The sequence below is a fragment of the Notolepis coatsorum genome (assembly GCF_963971535.1).
Source record: "Notolepis coatsorum genome assembly, chromosome: 19".
Lineage (NCBI taxonomy): Eukaryota > Metazoa > Chordata > Actinopteri > Aulopiformes > Paralepididae > Notolepis > Notolepis coatsorum.
The window spans coordinates 6,525,921-6,546,762 of record NC_140183.1 but is presented as its reverse complement, the minus strand read 5'-3'; the positions used below and the strand labels follow the sequence as shown (position 1 = coordinate 6,546,762).

General features: G+C 43.6%; 1 protein-coding gene across 1 annotated transcript in view; it reads left to right on the top strand.

Annotated features, from left to right (window-relative positions):
• Positions 1 to 20,842, top strand: part of LOC311246347 (uncharacterized protein) — a 50,598-nt gene that overhangs the window by 988 nt on the left and 28,768 nt on the right. The window lies entirely within an intron of this gene.

Sequence of the window (20,842 nt, the reverse complement as noted above, 5' to 3'; positions counted from 1 at the left end):
TATACCTATATTTACCTGCACATAGTCCTTTACTATACCTTATATATACATATCCTACTCTTACTAGTTACACTGCTGGCCAGTAGTAGTCACTGTCATACTGTCTCTATTTATATAATACAACTCTGTACATACATATGATCTGACTGTACATACATCTGATTAGCACTACACTCAGTAGTACTAACTTGTATTATGTTGTATACCCTGTTTAACCACCTGTTCATTGTAGTACTGCTACATTTGCACTCTTGGTTGGACTCGGAGGCTAAACTTCTTTTTGTTGTACTGTACTTGTGCTGTATAATAATGACAATACATCTAATATCTAATGGTTACTATCGGGTAGTCATCCGTGTTTAGTGGGTGATTTCTAACCTAATTGTCGATAGCAGTTGGTTTTGCAGAAGAAACTGTCGGCTGTGTATCTCACAGCCTATTGCAATGAAACTCATGGATGAGGGCTGACCAAGGTGTTCATGGATGAGGGTTTATGGTTAAAACCTCCACCTTCCCCTCCTCAAGTTTCAAGTTTTGTTTTATTTGTTTTTATTTATTTATTATGTACATTACAGTGAAATGCTTGGTTCTGTATAACTATGAGCCTCCTGAGATTGTGCTTTCATACAGTAAACAAAGTCAAAAGAATAAAGGCCACACACTATAGAAAATATACAATAAACAAACTGAAGTACAAAAAAATGCAAACAATGAAGTACAAAATGCAAATCTTCTAATACAATTTGTACTTCAATTTGATGGTTAGCATTAGCATACCAGACACTCACATAAGATCAACTTTGATTGACTCTTTACTAGGGATGCTCCGATGTTGATATCGGATATATCGGCCCCGATATGACTAAAATAGCTAGATCGGGTATCGGGAGACAATTTCTTTTGTATTATTATTGTTATTATTCTTTTTTTTTTAATTATAATTTTTTGTTATGTTATGTGTTCATTTGTTACATTTTGTTTCACTAAGTTAGGAAAGTAATGTTTAGTCAAGCCTGACGTTGCCTTGCAGCACAAAAGAATGATCCCAGTCTCTTCCACACAGTGAGGCATACCGTTTATTAATTGAACAATGGGTATCGGATCGGTACTCGGTATCGGGCCAAAGTCCAGGTATCGGTATCGGGACTGAAAGAGTCAGATCGGTGCACCCTACTCTTTACTCCTGTGAGCGCGCGACAACATCACCGTGTGCGCCGTCTTGCTGTGTGAGTGCTGGCAGCCTTGGAGACACGGCGCCTAGTCTGAAACAAGTCAAACAATTATTTGAGTTGTGTTTTTATGTCCTCCACAGTTACTTAGTCGGTAGGCTGTACACTAGTTAACCCGGCCCTGCGGGTAAAAATCGATGTGGTAGGCTGTACTAGGGCTGCACGATTAATAAAAAAAAAAAAAATGGCAATCTCGATTCATAGACCTATGCGATCTCATTTCTAAATTATGACGATTTTATGTTACAAGATACTTTTAAGTTTAAGTCAAGCACATTCATATATGTTATGTTTAAGTTTAAGTCAAGCACTTTCATTATGTTGTCTGTTTAAGAAAGAGTGCAATAAATTATTTTATTGAAAAAATAAGAATCGACGTGAGAGAATCGTGATCTCAATTCCTCGAGAGAAAAATCGTGATTCACATTTGAGCAAGAATCGTGCAGCCCTAGGCTGTTTGGTATGGTATGGTATGGTATAGTATGGTATGGTTTATTTCTTAATCCCCGAGGGGAAACATGGTTTGCCACCAGAGCGAATACACATATACAAACATGGAAGACACTGTTACATGATACAATACACTACAGCAGGGGTGGCCAACCCGCGGCTCGCGAGCCGCATGCGGCTCTTTGCCCGTCAATGTGCGGCTCTTCCATCCATAAAAAAAATATTTTTTTTTTTTATTTTTTTTTTTTACTTTTTTTTTTTTTTTTTTATGTCACTCATTCCACAAGGACGTAGAATAAAAATTTAATTTCTTTTTTAAATAGTCCATTTGCATGTTCTTGGTATCTGAATCTAGGGAATTTCTCCACCATTTTTCATCATATTGCAACACCGTTTTTTGCAAGACGTTCACAGAAAGGTAGAGAAACTAACTGCGTTCTGTTTTATGGCAATAACGTTCAGGTTTGTGGGAGATAATCCCAAAAAATAAGAGAAATAAAAAAGTTAATCCAGAAGTCAGATGATTGACAGGGGCTGGTGTGAGCTGGGTAGGGTTGTTTTTCAAAATTTGAAAGCCCTGAGTCTCTTCCTTCAAAAGACTACACTCACTTTTGGATGTGCCACTTCCTCCTGTCAATATGCGCCGGTTTCCGACTCAATGCCCTGAGATTTCTATTATCTTATATTTCACTAATAACAGTTAAAATAATTGGTAAACAAACGTAATGCTGAAAATATACACTTTTACTGTATATCTCGGGCTTAAGAGGTTAACCCTGTGAGGCCCAAATTAAAAAGACATTAGCAACTTCAGAGGCCAGAGGGTGGGACATATAAACACATTTACTATCAAATAGCATTGTGAGGCTGAACAACAGGACCAATTGACTATACATGTGCTTAAATGGGAACTATCTTATAAATGGCCTTTTTCAGTGTTTACCATTGTTTCTTAGCTATGTGGACTTATATTAATAGGATCTATGTCTATAATTCTCATATTTGGCGCATTCTTCCAATTCTCCTCTCACAATATTCACCCTCACTGAACTGAGTCATCTGAAAATTTGCATATCTGTGATGTCAGAGATTTCTCAGCTGCATAATAATGTGGCAGTTGATGTGGCAGTTGGCACCAGGCCACACAGTGGTTGGAGCCCAGCCTCAAAACGGCTTAAGATCTTGAGATAGAAAAATGCGGTTTTTGAGTACTTGATTAGAAATACAAACCGTACGTTAAATCTAGAGGAAGGAAGGACGTGGTACTTACCTCACCATTTGAAAAAAACCTAGGTGTTCCATAGACTCACAGGAATTGTGTAAAAGTGCCCAAATAGTGAAAGAAATAGTCAAATAGTTCCCCTTTAACATTTTTTAAATAAACATTCTTTTTTTAAATGGCTAAAAGTGATTTTGTAATTTTGCAACCGTGGGTCTCACAGGGTACTTTTAACCCTGTGAGGCCCAAATAAAAAAGACATTAGCAACTTCAGAGGCCAGAGGGTGAGACCTATAAACACATGAAGGGTGCCGTGACTGAAAAAAAAGGTTGAGAAACGCTGGTTAGGCTGGTATATGGTGTGGCTCTTTGTGGTACCACAGTAATTTTTGTGGCTCTTAGTCTCTGACTGGTTGGCCACCCCTGCACTACAGGATACACAACACAATAGGAGAGCCTCGTCTTAACCAGGCATGCGTTGTTCATGGGACGGGGTAGCACGGTGTGGGACCTCACTCGCTATTTGCATATCAATAGCTCCGGTCGTCAGGTGTGTTAAATACGTTCTCAGACACATTCACACCTAACCTTGTTGTGAAGACGTGTTACATTCCATTCGTAGAGGCAATTAGGCACTGTCTTTAGTCTGTGCCCAAGCGAGGGGACATTAAATGCGCATTCGCGGGAGCGCGCGCACGCGCAGGGAGCGCGCGTGCACGTGGTGCGTGTCACCCCAGATGATTTCAATAACGCACCACTGGTCTTAACACAGTGCTATCGGTGTTCGTTAAAGATTTTTACCGCAGCAGGTACAAAGGACCTTCTCAATCGCTCAGTAGAGCATTGAGGCATCAGCCATCTGTTACTAAATGAGCTTTGCAGAGCATCGAAAATACTGAACAGTGGGTGGCCTACAAAAGATAAAATGGTGTTCAGTTTAGTCCTGGTTCGCAAGACTATGGTGATCTCCAGGGAATCAGGCGGAAGGCCAATCACTGAGCCAGCCTTTTTGATGATTTTATTTATACGGTTTTTGTCCGAAACAGTGATGCTGCCCCCCCCCCCCCCCAGCAGAGAACAGCATTGAACAGGACACTAGCCAGGATACCTTGGTAAAATACATAGAGAAGTGACCTGCTGATGTCAAAAGAACGAAGTTTTCTCAGATGAAAGAGCCGAGACTGGGCTATTTTAAACACAGAATCTGTGTTCTGCTTCCAGTCCAGCTTACCGCCCAGGTGAACGCCAAGGTATTTATAGGACTGGACTATTTCAACCTCCTGCCCCCTAATGATGACAGGAGAGACACCCTACTTAACCCGGCCCTGCGGGTAGGCTCTTAGTCGGTGGTAGGGGTGGGAATCACCAGAGGCCTCACGACGATACGATATTATCACGATACTTAAGTCACAATACGATAGTATTGCGATTAAAATGATATTGCGATCATATGCTGAGTATTGCGATATTAATATTGCGATTTATTACCTTTTTTCAACCGCAAAGTAAAACTTTGTCAACATGTTTTATCTAATAAAATAAAGTTTTCAGTCTGTTCATCTCACTTCAATAATTTTTATTGCAGCAAATGGGATTTTCTCAAGCAGACAGATGTCAACCCTGTAATCTGTGTTGCATGTACCTGACAAACTGAACTGTTTGTATTACAGTCATATTCCAACTTAACTGAATGCACGTGTGTGTGGACTACTGTACTATTAACTCGTCATCACTGTAAATGAGGGAAACCTCAGTGCTTTCACGAGTATAAATAAAGGTTTGAAATGAGTATTGAAATTAACGATGCAACTTCCTTATACAAAAATTTTAAATAAATGTATAATAATAATTAAAATATATATATTATATATTTTAGTGCTGTCAGGCGATTAAACAAATGTATCTAATTAATTACAGGATTTGTAATTAATTAATGTAATTAATCGCATTTTAATCGCATAACCATTTTAGGCCTGATATTCTATATTCTATAATCATATTTCAAATTGCATGTGTCCGGATGGCAGAATTCAGTACTGTATCTACAAAACCTTCTGTTTAATAATCTTACCTTTATTTATTTGCTTAGATTTTTCAGGTCTGGTCAATTTTAGCATGGTTTTATTCACAGTCAAAAAATAATAATAAAAAAAAGAATTGAATTGATATTCTCATTTGGTTCATTACAATTTACTCAAGCCTAGTAACAGACACAGTATTTCTGACACTGGGAATACATTCCCTGAGATCCATATAGATGTCCCTAGAATCAGATACCAAGAACAGTAAATGAACCATTTAAAAAAAAAAAGTTTGTAAATGTTTATTCTACGTTATTATGGAATGAATGAGATTAAAAAAAAATATATATATATATATATATATATAAACAAGAAAAGGGTTTGGAGCATGTTGGCCCCGGGCGAGAGCTCTGACCCAACCTGTTTGCTGCCATTCAGAGGCGGCAGAGCTTTGATCATGTGCTTATTTACCTACACGTTTGCAGATGGGAGCCTATAGGGAAACATAAAGAGAATCCATATCCATCTCAGTCGCTTGTAGTAGTTCCTGTCACAACGATCTGGTCCTGAAGGCCAGTGGAATCTCAGTGACTGCTTCTTGAATAGAAAAACCTTCTTATTTACCAAGGCTATAGGATGACTGAACACTCTCACTCTCTCACTCTCTCTCCAACAATGCCGTCTTATAGAGTTACATATTGACACCTGGGAGCCGCCCAGTGTGACCACAGTCTTGTATTGTTGCTCATGAGCGATCGCGTTGCACTGGAGTTCTCTCCGTGACTACAGTAGCTGCTACAAATGCGAATGCTTTGCTAAACCACACGGCTAGGCAAAGATCTGCCATTCCGGGGATTCATTCGAGGTAACGTGGCAGTGGCTAGTTCTAGCGGAAGCCGAACTAGAACGGAGAAGTAAGACAACTCCTCCCCTCCACTAGTCTGAGAGTTCACCTTGGGCAAGTGCCCCCCTACCTAGAGATACAGGGTGTTAGTACCCTCTCTAGCCTCCCTACCTAGAGATACAGGGTGCCGCACTGCCTTGTGTGTGTGTGTGTGTAGGGATACGCAAAGGCTAAGGGAGAAAACCCTGAAAGGAAACCGCACTGCCTTGTGTGTGTAGGGATACGCAAAGGCTAGGTCCTCACCGACAATGGGGTTACCTGGCTGTAAGGAAGGGCATCCGAGGTATAAAACTAGCTACAAACCGAAAATAATGCCTCCAGTGGCGTGGAGTCATCGTCCGTCCAACCTCACTGTAGTGGGAAAATAGGGACGTAAAACGAAGAAGATGTTGATTATTGATGATGATATGTACCTCCTAGATATCGTTTTTTTTTTTTTTATATATAATTCTCCAAATACACTGTAGACATCTTGGTGTCCCACGCCTCAGTTTTAAGATATTGTGCTCTATGTAACGGACTGGGCGAGTGACCTAGGAAACATGGGTCTTCTTTATCACTGTTAACCAGCGAGCTGATAAGTACCTTATCAATAAATGTCCCGGAAGCGGAGCCTGTGAAACACAGCGTCCTGTAGGCCCTTAACCCTTTCACATAATCACAAAGGCCCTTAACCCTTTCACTACCACACTACAGAAGGTTAACCCTTTACTATCACACTACAGACGGTTACCGTCTGTAGTGTGACAGTAAAGGGTTAACCTTCTGTAGTGTGGCAGTGAAAGGGTTAACCCTTTGTCGTGTGGCAGTGAACGGGTTAACCTTCTGTAGTGTGGTAGTGAAAGGGTTAACCCTTTGTCGTGTGGCAGTGAACGGGTTAACCTTCTGTAGTGTGGTAGTGAAAGGGTTAACCCTTTGTCGTGTGGCAGTGGAAGGGTTAAAGCGGCAACAGGTCGCTTTGAGAGGAAAGACTTTACAATAACTAGTTACAAATGTTTGAATATTCTTTTATAATTTCAACATGAATAAAAACAAAGTGAACCAACGTAGCTCTTAGAGGAGGGTTCTTTGTAAATGGCTGTTTTTATTTATATTTTTATATATATATAGCGCTTTACAATTTTGTACTCACATTTTACCCATTCACTCACACATTCACTCACCGACGGCGGAGGCGACCATGCAAGGTGCCGACCTGCTCATCGGGAGCAATTAGGGGTTAAGTGTCTTGCTCAGGGACACATCGACACGCTGCCCGGGAGGAGCGGGAATTGAACCGGGAACCTCCGGATTGCCAGACGACTGCTCTACCTCCTGAGCCACTGTCTTTGTGTGGTAGAGGTGGTGGGAAAGCAGGAGCAAGCAGGCAAACGGATCAGCCTCTAGTTTCAAACGGCGCTCCAGGGGTCCGGGTTCTCTCTTACACTTTATGTATTCAATACTAAATATCAGATTTTATTTTGACTTCTCAGAGGTCCGTTTTTCCCCCCCACACAAAACTGCACCTTTAGTGGAGGCCTATACTGTAGATGCCTCTGCAAAGCTGTGTGGGGACAATGGAGGAAGGGGCTGCAAAACTGGAGGAGGTGGTGAGGGAGGAGGGGGGAGGTGGTGAGGGAGGAGGAGGAGGAGGTGGTGGAGAGGGAGAAGGAGGAGGGGGGAGGTGGAGGAGGTGGTGAGGGAGGAGGGGGGAGGTGGTGAGGGAGGAGGAGGAGGTGGAGGAGGTGGTGAGGGGGAAGGAAAGAGGAGAAGAGGAGTGATGTCTTCTTGGAATGAACCCAGCCTTCCTAGAGCTATACCAGCATTCCACGTCATAGTCCAGCAAAGTCTATTTTCTTTTGTGAGTCCGTGTTGCGTGTGAATGTGTGCTCATCATGGTAAGGACTGAGGGGGAGGAGGGGAGATGGGGAGGAGGGGAGGAGGGGAGGGGAGGGGGGAGTGCCTTTTTGATTGCCTTGGTTTGTTTGGCTTTACATGTGGGCCCTGTGTTCTAAGGCATGTTTATAGCTGCCCACAGAGATGCATGACAGAGGCCATGATTGTCCATTCATAGGTCAGGACACACACACGCGCACGCACACACACACTCACACAGTCACACACACACAGTCACACACACACACTCACACACACACACACACACACTCACACACTCACACACACACAGTCACACACACACACACAGTCACACACACACACACACACACACACAGTCACACACACACAGTCACACACACACACAGCCACATGGCTGCTTCATGCCAGGCACAGCTGAGGGGGATTATGTAAGTGCTGGATGTACGCTGCGTGCTGACCACTGTACGACATTACTCCCTGACCATCTGACCATATAGTGCTCAAGGCAGGGCCCCCGGGCCAGATTTGGCCCTCCACAACGTCATCTATGTCCCCCCCAAAAGGATATTGAAATAACTTTATGTGCCATGTTGGCCCTCCACCCATGTGCCATGTTGGCCCTCCACCCATCTGCCATGTTGGCCCTCCACCACCCATGTGCCATGTTGGCCCTCCACCACCCATGTGCCATGTTGGCCCTCCACCCATCTGCCATGTTGGCCCTCCACCACCCATGTGCCATGTTGGCCCTCCACCCATGTGCCATGTGGCCCTCCACCCATGTGCCATGTTGGCCCTCCACCCATGTGCCATGTTGGCCCTCCACCCATCTGCCATGTTGGCCCTCCACCACCCATGTGCCATGTTGGCCCTCCACCCATGTGCCATGTGGCCCTCCACCCATGTGCCATGTTGGCCCTCCACCCATCTGCCATGTTGGCCCTCCACCCATGTGCCATGTTGGCCCTCCACCCATGTGCCATGTTGGCCCTCCACCCATGTGCCATGTTGGCCCTCCACCCATGTGCCATGTTGGCCCTCCACCCATGTGCCATGTTGGCCCTCCACCCATGTGCCATGTTGGCCCTCCACCCATGTGCCATGTTGGCCCTCCACCCATGTGCCATGTTGGCCCCGGCCCTCCACATAAAAAAAGTAGAGCGCCCCTTGATTGGGACACGATTATTGAATACACTGACTTGTCTTGTACTGGTGATTTTGAATATTGGCATCATGAAAATGTCCTCCTCTTTTCATTCCACTTTAGCACCCGATTTCAAGGTGGTTTGATTTCCATGAGGACTAGATTGAGTCTTGCGTTCTTGAATGGACCAGCATTTAACCACATACACCCTGGAGATACTGACACAGAGGAGGAGATTTGTTCAGTTGCTATAATTGCATGCACTTATCTGTGTTTCATTACACGTATGTGTGCATGCTTACCAACTGTTCGCCTGTTTTATTGCAACACTACTATCACCGACATCTAAGAAGGGAGAGCCCCCCTTGAACGGCCCTTCTAAGGTTTCTCTCCTCCACATTGCCTGTGGTGCATTTTTTCCTATTGCTAGGTTTTAGTGAGTTGTTCCTTACCTTCATGTGGGGTATGTCTGGGAGTGTTGCATTCATTTATTTTAAATGTTTTGGACTTTATGGTGTTTTTGTTTTGTTCTTGATTTATTGTGATGTTTCTTCTTGACTTGTTTAAAGAAGACGTGTCCGGCCCATGGGGACATTACACATGACATGACACAGAGGAGGAGACACAGAGGAGGAGACACTGACACAGAGGAGGAGACACAGAGGAGGAGACACTGACACAGAGGAGGAGACACAGAGGAGGAGACACAGAGGAGGAGACACTGACACAGAGGAGGAGACACAGAGGAGGAGACACTGACACAGAGGAGGAGACACAGAGGAGGAGACACTGACACAGAGGAGGAGACACAGAGGAGGAGACACTGACACAGAGGAGGAGACACAGAGGAGGAGACACTGACACAGAGGAGGAGACACAGAGGAGGAGACACTGACACAGAGGAGGAGACAGTGACACAGAGGAGGAGACACAGAGGAGGAGACGGTGACACAGAGGAGGAGACACAGAGGAGGAGACACTGAGGAGGAGACACAGAGGAGGAGACACTGACACAGAGGAGGAGACACTGACACAGAGGAGGAGACACAGAGGAGGAGACACTGACACAGAGGAGGAGACACAGAGGAGGAGACACTGACACAGAGGAGGAGACACAGAGGAGGAGACACAGAGGAGGAGACACAGAGGAGACACTGACACAGAGGAGGAGACACAGAGGAGGAGACACTGACACAGAGGAGGAGACACAGAGGAGGAGACACAGAGGAGGAGACACTGACACAGAGGAGGAGACACAGAGGAGGAGACACTGACACAGAGGAGGAGACACAGAGGAGGAGACACTGACACAGAGGAGGAGACACTGACACAGAGGAGGAGACACAGAGGAGGAGACACTGACACAGAGGAGGAGACACAGAGGAGGAGACACTGACACAGAGGAGGAGACACAGAGGAGGAGACACTGACACAGAGGAGGAGACACAGAGGAGGAGACACAGAGGAGGAGACACTGACACAGAGGAGGAGACACAGAGGAGGAGACACTGACACAGAGGAGGAGACACAGAGGAGGAGACACAGAGGAGGAGACACTGAGGAGGAGACACTGACACAGAGGAGGAGACACAGAGGAGGAGACACTGACACAGAGGAGGAGACACAGAGGAGGAGACACAGAGGAGGAGACACTGACACAGAGGAGGAGACACTGACACAGAGGAGGAGACACAGAGGAGGAGACACTGACACAGAGGAGGAGACACAGACACAGAGGAGGAGACACTGAGGAGGAGACACTGACACAGAGGAGGAGACACTGACACAGAGGAGGAGACACAGAGGAGGAGACACTGACACAGAGGAGGAGACACTGACACAGAGGAGGAGACACAGAGGAGGAGACACAGAGGAGGAGACACAGAGGAGGAGACACAGAGGAGGAGACACAGAGGAGGAGACACAGAGGAGGAGACACAGAGGAGGAGACACAGAGGAGGAGACTTTTATGAATGAACGTTGTATGGTCCGTTTTGCGTTTGTATTATTTTAGGACTACGGGTGGAAATTAGCCCTGTGCTATTCCCGGCATATTTACGTCCTTATCATGCTGTGATGTTATGCATACACATGTAAATGATGTTCATTAATTTGCATTGTCCTTAATAAACAAATCTTAAATCTTAAAGTCACAGTTCGGTACGGGTTTTCGGTCCAGTGCGGGAAAGTTTGGCTTTCCATGTTCCACTCAGGGGTGATGTAGTGTGCAGTAACTAATTGTACTTGTAGGGCTGTCAACAAATATTCTATATTGAAATTAATAATCGACCTGTAAAAAAAAATATATATATATATATAATAATAATTATATTAAATTGTGAAAAAAACAGCCCCCGGTGGGCAGTCGTTAGTGGTTAACACATTCACGGCCATTGGAATTCCCCATCTAGCTATAGCTGGGCCAGCTTTCCGTTACACACTTTCACTGTGCGTCACGTTGTTTGTAGAGCTAAATCTAAATTTTATATTATAGCTATGGATACAATATCATGGTCATTTGACAGTAAGAACCTTCCGTTCAATATGCAAAAAATATATTTTTTTCCCATCCATACGTTCCCGTTTTATAGCGTGGTGAATATGAGTGTTATTTCGGAATGATCGGGGCTAATTCCTGTGAGCCGCTATTTATAAGCCGCAACGTGTATTATACCAAATCCATTGGCGTTTTGTCCCTACACGCTACAATAGAAAAATCAAATGCATATGATAGGTATTATGTTTCATCATGAATGCATGAAAGGAGGGGGGGGGGGGGGGCGTCGTTTCTGATTTATTGATTGCCAATAACTGCATTCGTTATTACCACAACATACGCTGATCAGGGAGATGGCTATGAAAACCTTGCACGATCAAGCTGAAATTGACGTCAAATTGTTCTTACCTGTGGCCGGTGAGATTCCAAAAAGAATATTCCAATTATTTGATCGCCATCTGGTAGATCATATGTCCATTTGGTTGACGACACAGCATAATGAATCGGGGATCCCGAAATCTATTCAATGCGATCGGGTGTAGCCTTAGCTTCAGGTTAGTAGAAAAGAGAGCCCGGAGCGTTTTCAGTGTGGCACCCGGTCTGGAACAGGGGTTACTGCATTTTCGATACAGCGCTACTAGCAGGATCTGGCCGGTACTGCACCTTCGGAGTCCCGGTATGTCTTTTACAGGCAAAATACTGCTCCCTGACATTGAATAGGGTATTAAAAGCGAATAAAAGGGCCGTCAACCGCTGGCTCCCAATAACGTATATATACGTGGTTGGCCGGGAAAGTGTTAACATACCGTTGTATTCATTCGGTACACAGCCGTTCGGTACGGTACGGTACACACTTCGACGGTTCGGTACGGACACATGTACCTTTACACCCCTACAGTTCCTCTGCAGCCGTCTGGACTCTATCCATCTTTAGCACTATGTCATTCAGTACCATTTTGTGACGGGACATTGTTTTGCCAGCCAGCCAGTCAGTCATCCAGCCAGCTCATGGTCACCTGGAGCAACTCCAGAACCTTATTTCAGAACCTTACATCACTCTGAACAGAAGACGGTTTATTGTGCTCCTTGCTCAGGCAGACGGCTGTAATGTGGCTGTTGGTGGTTTGAGGTGTATACAGTACACAGCCTCTGTCTTTCCACCAGCTGTAAGCCGTCCAAGACACCAGTGGTCCCATCTCCCCCTGGGTCTGGTCGGGCCCGGCCCCTCCCCCGTCTGGTCGGGCCCCTGTTCCCGGCCCCCAGGCTTGGCTCCCGTCCTGTAGCCGGTCATGCCACTGTTTTGACTGGGACCTATGTCATCTTTGGCTGCTAAACCGTGATGACACACATCCAGGCCAAGAGACTCTTATCGGTCTATAGCCTATAACACTGCATTTTCTCCACCACTACTACTACCACCACCACCATCACTACTACTACTACTACCTCCACCACCACTACCACTACTACCACTACTACTACTACTACCTCTACTACTACTACTACTACTACTACTACTACCACCACCATCACTACTACTACTACTACTACTACCACCACTACTACCACTACTACTACTACTACTGCTACCACCACCATCACTACTACTACTACTACTACTACTACTACTACCACCACTACTACCACTACTACTACTACTACCTCTACTACTACTACTACTACTACTACTACTACCACCACCATCACTACTACTACTACTACTACTACTACCACCACTACTACCACTACTACTACTACTACTGCTACCACCACCATCACTACTACTACTACTACTACTACTACTACTACCACCACTACTACCACTACTACTACTACTACCTCCACCACCACCATCACTACTACTACTACTACTACTACTACCACCACCATCACTACTACTACTACTACTACTACTACTACTACTACTACTACTACTACTACCACCACTACTACCACTACTACTACTACTACTACCACCACCATCACTACTACTACTACTACTACTACCTCCACTACTACCACTACTACTACTACTACCTCCACCACCACCACTACTACTACTACTACTACCTCCACTACTACCACTACTACTACTACTACCTCCACCACCACCACTACTACTACTACCACTACTACCACTACTACTACTACTACCTCCACCACCACTACTACCACCATCACTACCAACTCCACCACTACTACTACTACTACTACTACTACTACCTCCACCACCACTACTACCACCATCACTACCAATCGGGAGTAAATTTTCTTTTTTTTTTATTCTTTTTTTTTATTCAACAAACATGACCATGTTCATGTCTTAAACTCATACTGAGGCCTTAGTTTTGGTTTTAAATTAATTAAATTAATTAAATAAAATTTGATTGATTGAAAATTTTATTAACAGATTTCAGAATGGGTACAATACAGTAAGGCTCAATACACACAATTGTTAAGGGGATGCAGACCAGAGAAAGACTTTCGTCTTGTTTACACCAGGGTCCCCCATTTTCAATTCATAATGAATTCTAAGTAGGGTGCAACTAGCACCGTGCAATCCATTCTTTGTGGATCTAGCCCACAGTGAATGTATACTAATGTGCAAACAGATTGAAACTTTTAATATTTCATGTATGAAGCACATTCTCAGGGGCTCAGGGTGAATGTAATGTGAGCCGCCGCGCTCGACTGGGGCTATTGAGGCAACCGAGGGGCTTGTCTCGCTTCGCCAGTTTCTGACAAAAATTCGTCAAATTGGTTACTAATGTGAAAGATCGGATTGGGAAAGATCGGTATCGGCAGATACTCAAAATCACATAATCGGGATCGGATCGGGAGCACAAAAATGCGATCGGGGCATCCCTAACAACTACTACTACTACCACCACCACCACTACTACTACTACTACCACCACCACCACTACTACTACCACCACCACCACCACTACTACTATCACCACCACTACTACAACCTTTGATTGATTGATTGAATAGTTTATTGATTAGAATGGATAACACATATACATTTGAACTAGAGATGTTCCGATACCATTTTTTCCTTTCCGATCCGATTCCAATACCTAAGCACTATTTGGCACTAAAAGCTAAACATTGTCACCGATATGGCTGTCCGCAACATGTCATTAATTGTGTACGTGAGGTGGTCGATCACTAGTGACGACGTTAACGTGAGCTAGGTTAGCTAGCATGAGCTACCAGTAGATGAAAAGACTGTAACTTTACTGGTGAAAATGTGATTTACGTTGGAATACTCCTTTGCCAACTTGCTGTACTTTGCTTGCAGGTCTGCAGCCATTATTGCTGGATTATGAATAGCCCCAACTTTAGCCAAGGTAACGTTAAAGCTAGCTTTTGGTTAGCTGTTCAATGCTAACACCACCAAGCGAACGCATCAGAGCTCCCCGTCAACACACCGCTCTGTCGGGAGGATGGCATTTAAGAAAGTATCTGCTGTTAAAATGACAAACAGCATTGACACTTTAATTCACGGTCGGTTAAACACACGTTTGTTTTATAATGCTCACAGCAGACCGCAGTGTTGTTGATAAATTACGTCATATGGTATCGGAGCGCAGAATTAGAGGGTATTCGCCGATACCAACATTTTAGGCAGTATCGGCGGCATTTCCGATACTGGTATCGGTATCGGAACAACTCTAATTTGAACAGGTATACATATCGGCCCACCATTTACCAATAGGATTAAAAACAAACACAATAAAGCCATAGGCTTGTTTTCATTGCAGTCCTTCATCATTGCTGTCTGTGGAGTTATGTACTGGTGTGTGGACGTGGGTGTTTGTAGTGTCTGTGTGTCAGGACAGAGTCTGTGGATATGCATGGGTGGGCCCGCCATGCCGGGGAGGGGGGGGGTCGTTATATTGCAGACAACTTACACTCAAATTGTTCAACTGTGCAATACCAATAATACATGCATTGTCAAAAATATCGATTTTTCGATACATATCGATTCTGAATATTTAAAACAGTTTCAATACTAATTTCCCACAATATCGATTACAAAGACTTTCTGCGGTTTTCAATTTTTTTTTAAGAGTCACCTTTTATTTTACAAAAAGTGATGTTTGGTGAAAGTTAGATTTGCACTTTATTAATCCCAATAGGGAAATTCATTCTTGTTTGATGATCAAGAGGCACCTTTTATTTGTTTTAAGTGAAGTTTGGTGAAAAAGCAAGTTATTGCATTTGCACTATTAATCCCAATAGGTACATTCATCTTTGTTTGATCAAGAGTAACCTTTTATATATATATTATTATTATTTTTCTTTTTTTAAATGAAGATTGGTGAAAGTTAGGTTTGCACTTCAATCCCAATAGGGAAATTCATCTTGGTTTGATATTTTTTTTGTGTCAAATAAAAACAAAGGTTATTTGAATGATTTCTAGTTTTCAAGAGAAAAAAATCGATTAAAATCGTAAATCGGATTTAAAAAAATTAAATCAGAGATTTTATTTTTAGGCCATATCACCCAGCCCTTAAACAAAGTGTTTTAAAAGTGTTATATTTCTCTTCTCTTTTTGAATTTTCTTTTGAATTATCTTTTCCCCCCCTCCTTTTTCCAATTTTTCTCCCACTGTTAGTCGTTATGCCAATTCCCAACCCCCTTCCTGGTTGTTGCGCACTCCCCCCTACCTTTGGTCCGAGAGGCCGGAGACTGTCGCATGCTTTCCTCCGACGCATGTGCAGCCAGCCGGCAGCCAGCCTGGCAGCACAGATTCTCACCGGGAGAGTGTAACGTGTGGAAGGTCACACTACCTCCCTCCAGATCCTACCCTCGCTGTGCAGGCGCCCCCACCGAACTGTAGGGGTCGCTGTCCACAACGCCCAGGACCCACCCATCAGCTTTCCCACCCCTAACACTGCCAATTGTGTTAGTATGAACGACCAGCCAAGCTGATAGAAACGCCGAGAGCTGGATTTGAACCCAGCGTCTCCAGCGTTGATGGCGAGCGCCTTGCCCACTACACCACCTAGCAGCCCCTCTTCTCTTATAATACCAGAGAGAAGGTGAGGAGAATCGACCAGCAACAAAAGCTAAATAAAAAAATTTATAAAGAAATTTACATTTTAAGATTAAAATCTTTTCCCTGTGGTATCGAAAATGGTATAGAATATCGATACTTTTCAAGGTATCGTATCGAAGTTAGAAATGTCAGTATCGTGACAACACTAATACATACATTAATATTCCATTTTATAAACAATAAACAATAAAAGAATTAAAAGGAAGGACACATATTAGAAACCCTTTGTTCACTACTCCCAGCTTCTGCTACTTATGATCCACCTCTTTATAGCTGATTTAAAAGTGGAGAAGGGGCTTATGGACTTCAACTCCATTGGTACAGTAGGCTGCTATTCCATAGTACTGCTGCTGAATATAGGAATGAGTTTTGGCCTGTTTTTCTATTACATCTTACTGGGACGATGTCTGTAGGGCTCCCCTGGTGGCATGTCCGTGTACATCCCTAACCCTGTTAAAATATCCACTAAGGGCGCTTTCACATATAGTTTTGGTGGACTCTGTGCGGTGCTGGTGGTCAAGTTGCAACATTGTTGCATTCGTCATTTGGTTCATCTGCATTCACATTGCAATTTGTCAAGCGCACCAAACTTTCTGAACAATGTCACGCGGTCGAAAAGGGCGCTCGTCTATTGGACACAATGGAGAGTGGAAATCCCTCCCCTTCAGGAAGTTAAATCCGCGAAAACACAAACAGCCACAAGAAGCGTGATAGTAGAAGAGTGTGGCATTGATCCATCGTTCGATTATAACCCATTACCGCCATCCTCTCGCTAAACAACTTGTACACCTCGTTGTTTTTGTGAGTGCCCACAAGCAGCTGTTTTATGGGGGGGAGTGGGGGGGAGTGCACAAGCCAAGTCCTGGGTGGGGGAGTTAGGGATTGCGGGTGGGGAAGCCGCTCGCCACTCTTATCTCCCAGAGGGCCTTCGACTCCAGCAGCTCCCTGTTTCGACCTTGGTCCAGGAATTTGTTTTGGCTGACTGACTGGCCCATTTATCCCAGCCACGTCACTTTAAATTTGATTTGAATAGAGTGAAATATAACTCTATTGATTTGAGTGGAGTGAGTTTTAACAACTCCGTCCAAATGACTGAATGCATTATTAGTCCAAGTGTCCAAGTGTCTTATCAGCCATCACCACCACTACTATCACCACCACCACCACTACTACTACCACCACCACTACTACGACCACCTTGATTGATTGATTGATTGATTGAAAACTTTATTAACAGATTGCAGAATGGGTACAATACAGTACAGCTCAATACACACAATTGTTAAGGGGATGCAGACCAGAGAAAGACTTTCGTCTTGTTTACATCAGGGTCCCCCATTTTCAATTCATCAGGACATATATGACATACATGACATACAGATAGACAGTACTGCTACATCTATACATTTATGACATACCAGATTTGCAAATACAGTACTGTTTGTGATACAAAAAGAGTCAAGAAAAGGGAGTATATATACATTTGACGTAGATACTGTACATTGGAGGAGGTTGGGTGGGGGGGGGTTGGGTACATTGGGATATTGACAACTATACTGGGTAATTTACATTAGAGGTGGTTGGGGGGGGGGGGGGGGCACACTGTATAAACAAGCAAAACTGTACATTGGGGGGGGGGGGACACACACACTGTACAAACAAGCACAATTGTACATTGGAATATTGACAATTTACCATACTAGGTAAATGACTGTACATTGGAGGGGGTTGGGTTAGGACATTTACGGTGGCCAGTTTCGAATTGCAGTCTCCCGTAGGTGTCCCTTGAGAGTGGTTTTGAAAGTGGGTAGTGATTCACATTCCTTTACAGTTTTGGGTAGGGCGTTCCACATTGATGTGGCATAATTGCAAAACGTGTTTAGTCCCTTGTTTGAGCCGAATCTGGGTTTAACATGATTTTCACCACCACTACTATGACTACCACCACCACCAGTCCACAGCACAGACAACAGGCTTCTAATCTCTTGTGATGAATGGGAGAGATGGTGGACGACGGTTGGTTTCTTGAAACATTTATTAGAACGACATAGGAACGGCAATGAATCTTTACCCAACGAGATGTTTTCAGATGTTGTGGGCCGTTGAGGGTCTGGAATGCGTGAGCAGCTAGGATCAGTCGGTGTGCAGTTCACACGTTTCTCTCTTCACCCGTATGGTATTTGTCTCTTGCAGAGCCACGTGAGAATAAGTGTAACTTGATCCAGATGACACTGACCCCTGCCCCTCCCCCACGGTTCCCTCAGCTCCCCCCAAAAGTTTCAAACCAGCATTCTTCTGCTGCCTGTCTTTCTCCATCCACACGGTTATACAATTACATAACAAGGTACTGCAGACACCCTGCAAATAGACTCCCATGTTACTACAGAGTTACTCTCTTCTATATTACTGCAGAGTTACTCTCCATTCAACCTAGTGACCTCCATTGTTTGCTCGTGCTCCGCTGTGCGTACTGCCTGCCATCACATTCCCTTCCAGTCATCGCTCCCAGTCCTCCTCACCGGCTCCGACAGTCGAATCAAATCAGGAAGCTGCTGCGTCCGAAACTATCCGACCGTTCAGCTGATTGAATCCTTCTGGTTTATGTCATATTCGTGAACATCATGCCAACCTCAGTGTTTTGCGTCAGGATTTTGGCAGTGAAATGCTGTCATGATAAAAGGGGAACATTGTGATATAGGCGTTATATATAAGTGTTGCTGGTATGAATCTGTTTTTCTCCCTCAGGTGTGTTTATGAGTGTCCGGCTCTAGTTTCATACTGCGGATCAGATGCATTCACGCCCAGTCATTAGTTATATGGTATCTATTTTATCTATTTATTACCAAAAGATTTGCACTACATCTCTACTGTACCTCTCTAAACAAAAATGTAAAGTCTTTGCATTTTGGTTGCATTTTGTACTTTAGTTTTGTATAGTGTATGTTTTGTAGGGCTGACCTTCGAAGCTTTTTTTGGCAATCGAAGCTTCGGGGCCGAGCTTCGATTTTAATTCAAAGCTTCGAAAAAAAATAAAAAAAATATATTTTATTTTTTTAATTTTTTTTAATTTTTTTTTATTGTTTATCTTATGTTGTGGGACTTGTACAGCACTTTCATAAACTTTGTTGTTTTTAAATGTGCTCTATAAATAAAGTGGGTTGGATTAATTAATTAAGTAGCCCCTTTCGTGACTGAGCCAACAAGGTTTCACTCGGCTGTGTGATTTAATTCAAGGTGGATCGCTGTTGTCGTTTGAACAACTTCAGATTTCATGGGAACTACCAATCCCCCAAATCAAGAATGTTTAAGATGAATGAAGTAAGATTTTGATTATTTGAAATATGGCCTGTGTAGACTAAACTATGCACAGAATGATGTGAGTCTACAAGGTCCGGATTCTACATGGTCCGGCAATGTAGACCTTGTAGACTCCACTACAGACCAATTATCAGTGAATGTTCATGCATTTTTAAGAAGGGCAACTTCCACAAAAAAACAAAGAACTCACCAAAACATCTCAGTAGCACCTTATCTAAATTTTATTTCCTATTTTGTTTATTCATCCCAGTATCTTTCTTTCTTATGTGTGGAATTAGGGCTGGGCGATAAAACGATAACGATAAATATCGCGATAAATTATTTCCTCGAAATAAACATGAAACGTGGTTGCAAAGTTTCGATATATCGATTTTCCAAGTTTGGCTCCGTTCAGCCTCGGCTCAGCTCACTCACTAACAACCAACGTTACGTGATGACGTCCTTACGCACCACAGCTCAGGACTCAAGGCTGCTAGGATACTTAGCTTGCACGGCGCTATTTAATATATTTACGTGCCGAGTATGTGTGTGGCGAGAATTCTGATGCCACGGTTATAGTAGTGTGTGATATACGGTGGACGTCGTTGCAATGTATTGTGGCGGAACAGAGTATTTTAGGGATATTTACTAGGACATTGTCATGGAATACGTCGCTTGTAAACGAAGCTGGCTAGGTTAACTAGCTTGCACGGCGCTGTTTTTATATATTTACGTGCCGAGTATGTGTGTGGCGAGAATTCTGATGCCACGGTTATAGTAGTGTGTGATATACGGTGGACGTCGTTGCAATGTATTGTGGCGGAACAGAGTATTTTAGGGATATTTACTAGTACATTGTCATGGGATACACAGTACTGCTCGCTCTGGCTAACGTGCGCGGACTGATGACGACATCAACTCGAAACATTCACAGCAGAAAAATAAGTCTATTAATAGCCCGTCCATCGGCGCCGGGCATAAAAAGTTAATTAAACTTGACAGACATTATATCGACGATAATTATCGATATCGAGTTATATGAAAATAATTTTATAATTTTATCGCAATAACGTTTTTGGTCATATCGCCCAGCCCTATGTGGAATTCTACAAGGCATGTAGGTGTATATGTATTTGAGGATGATATCCTTCAA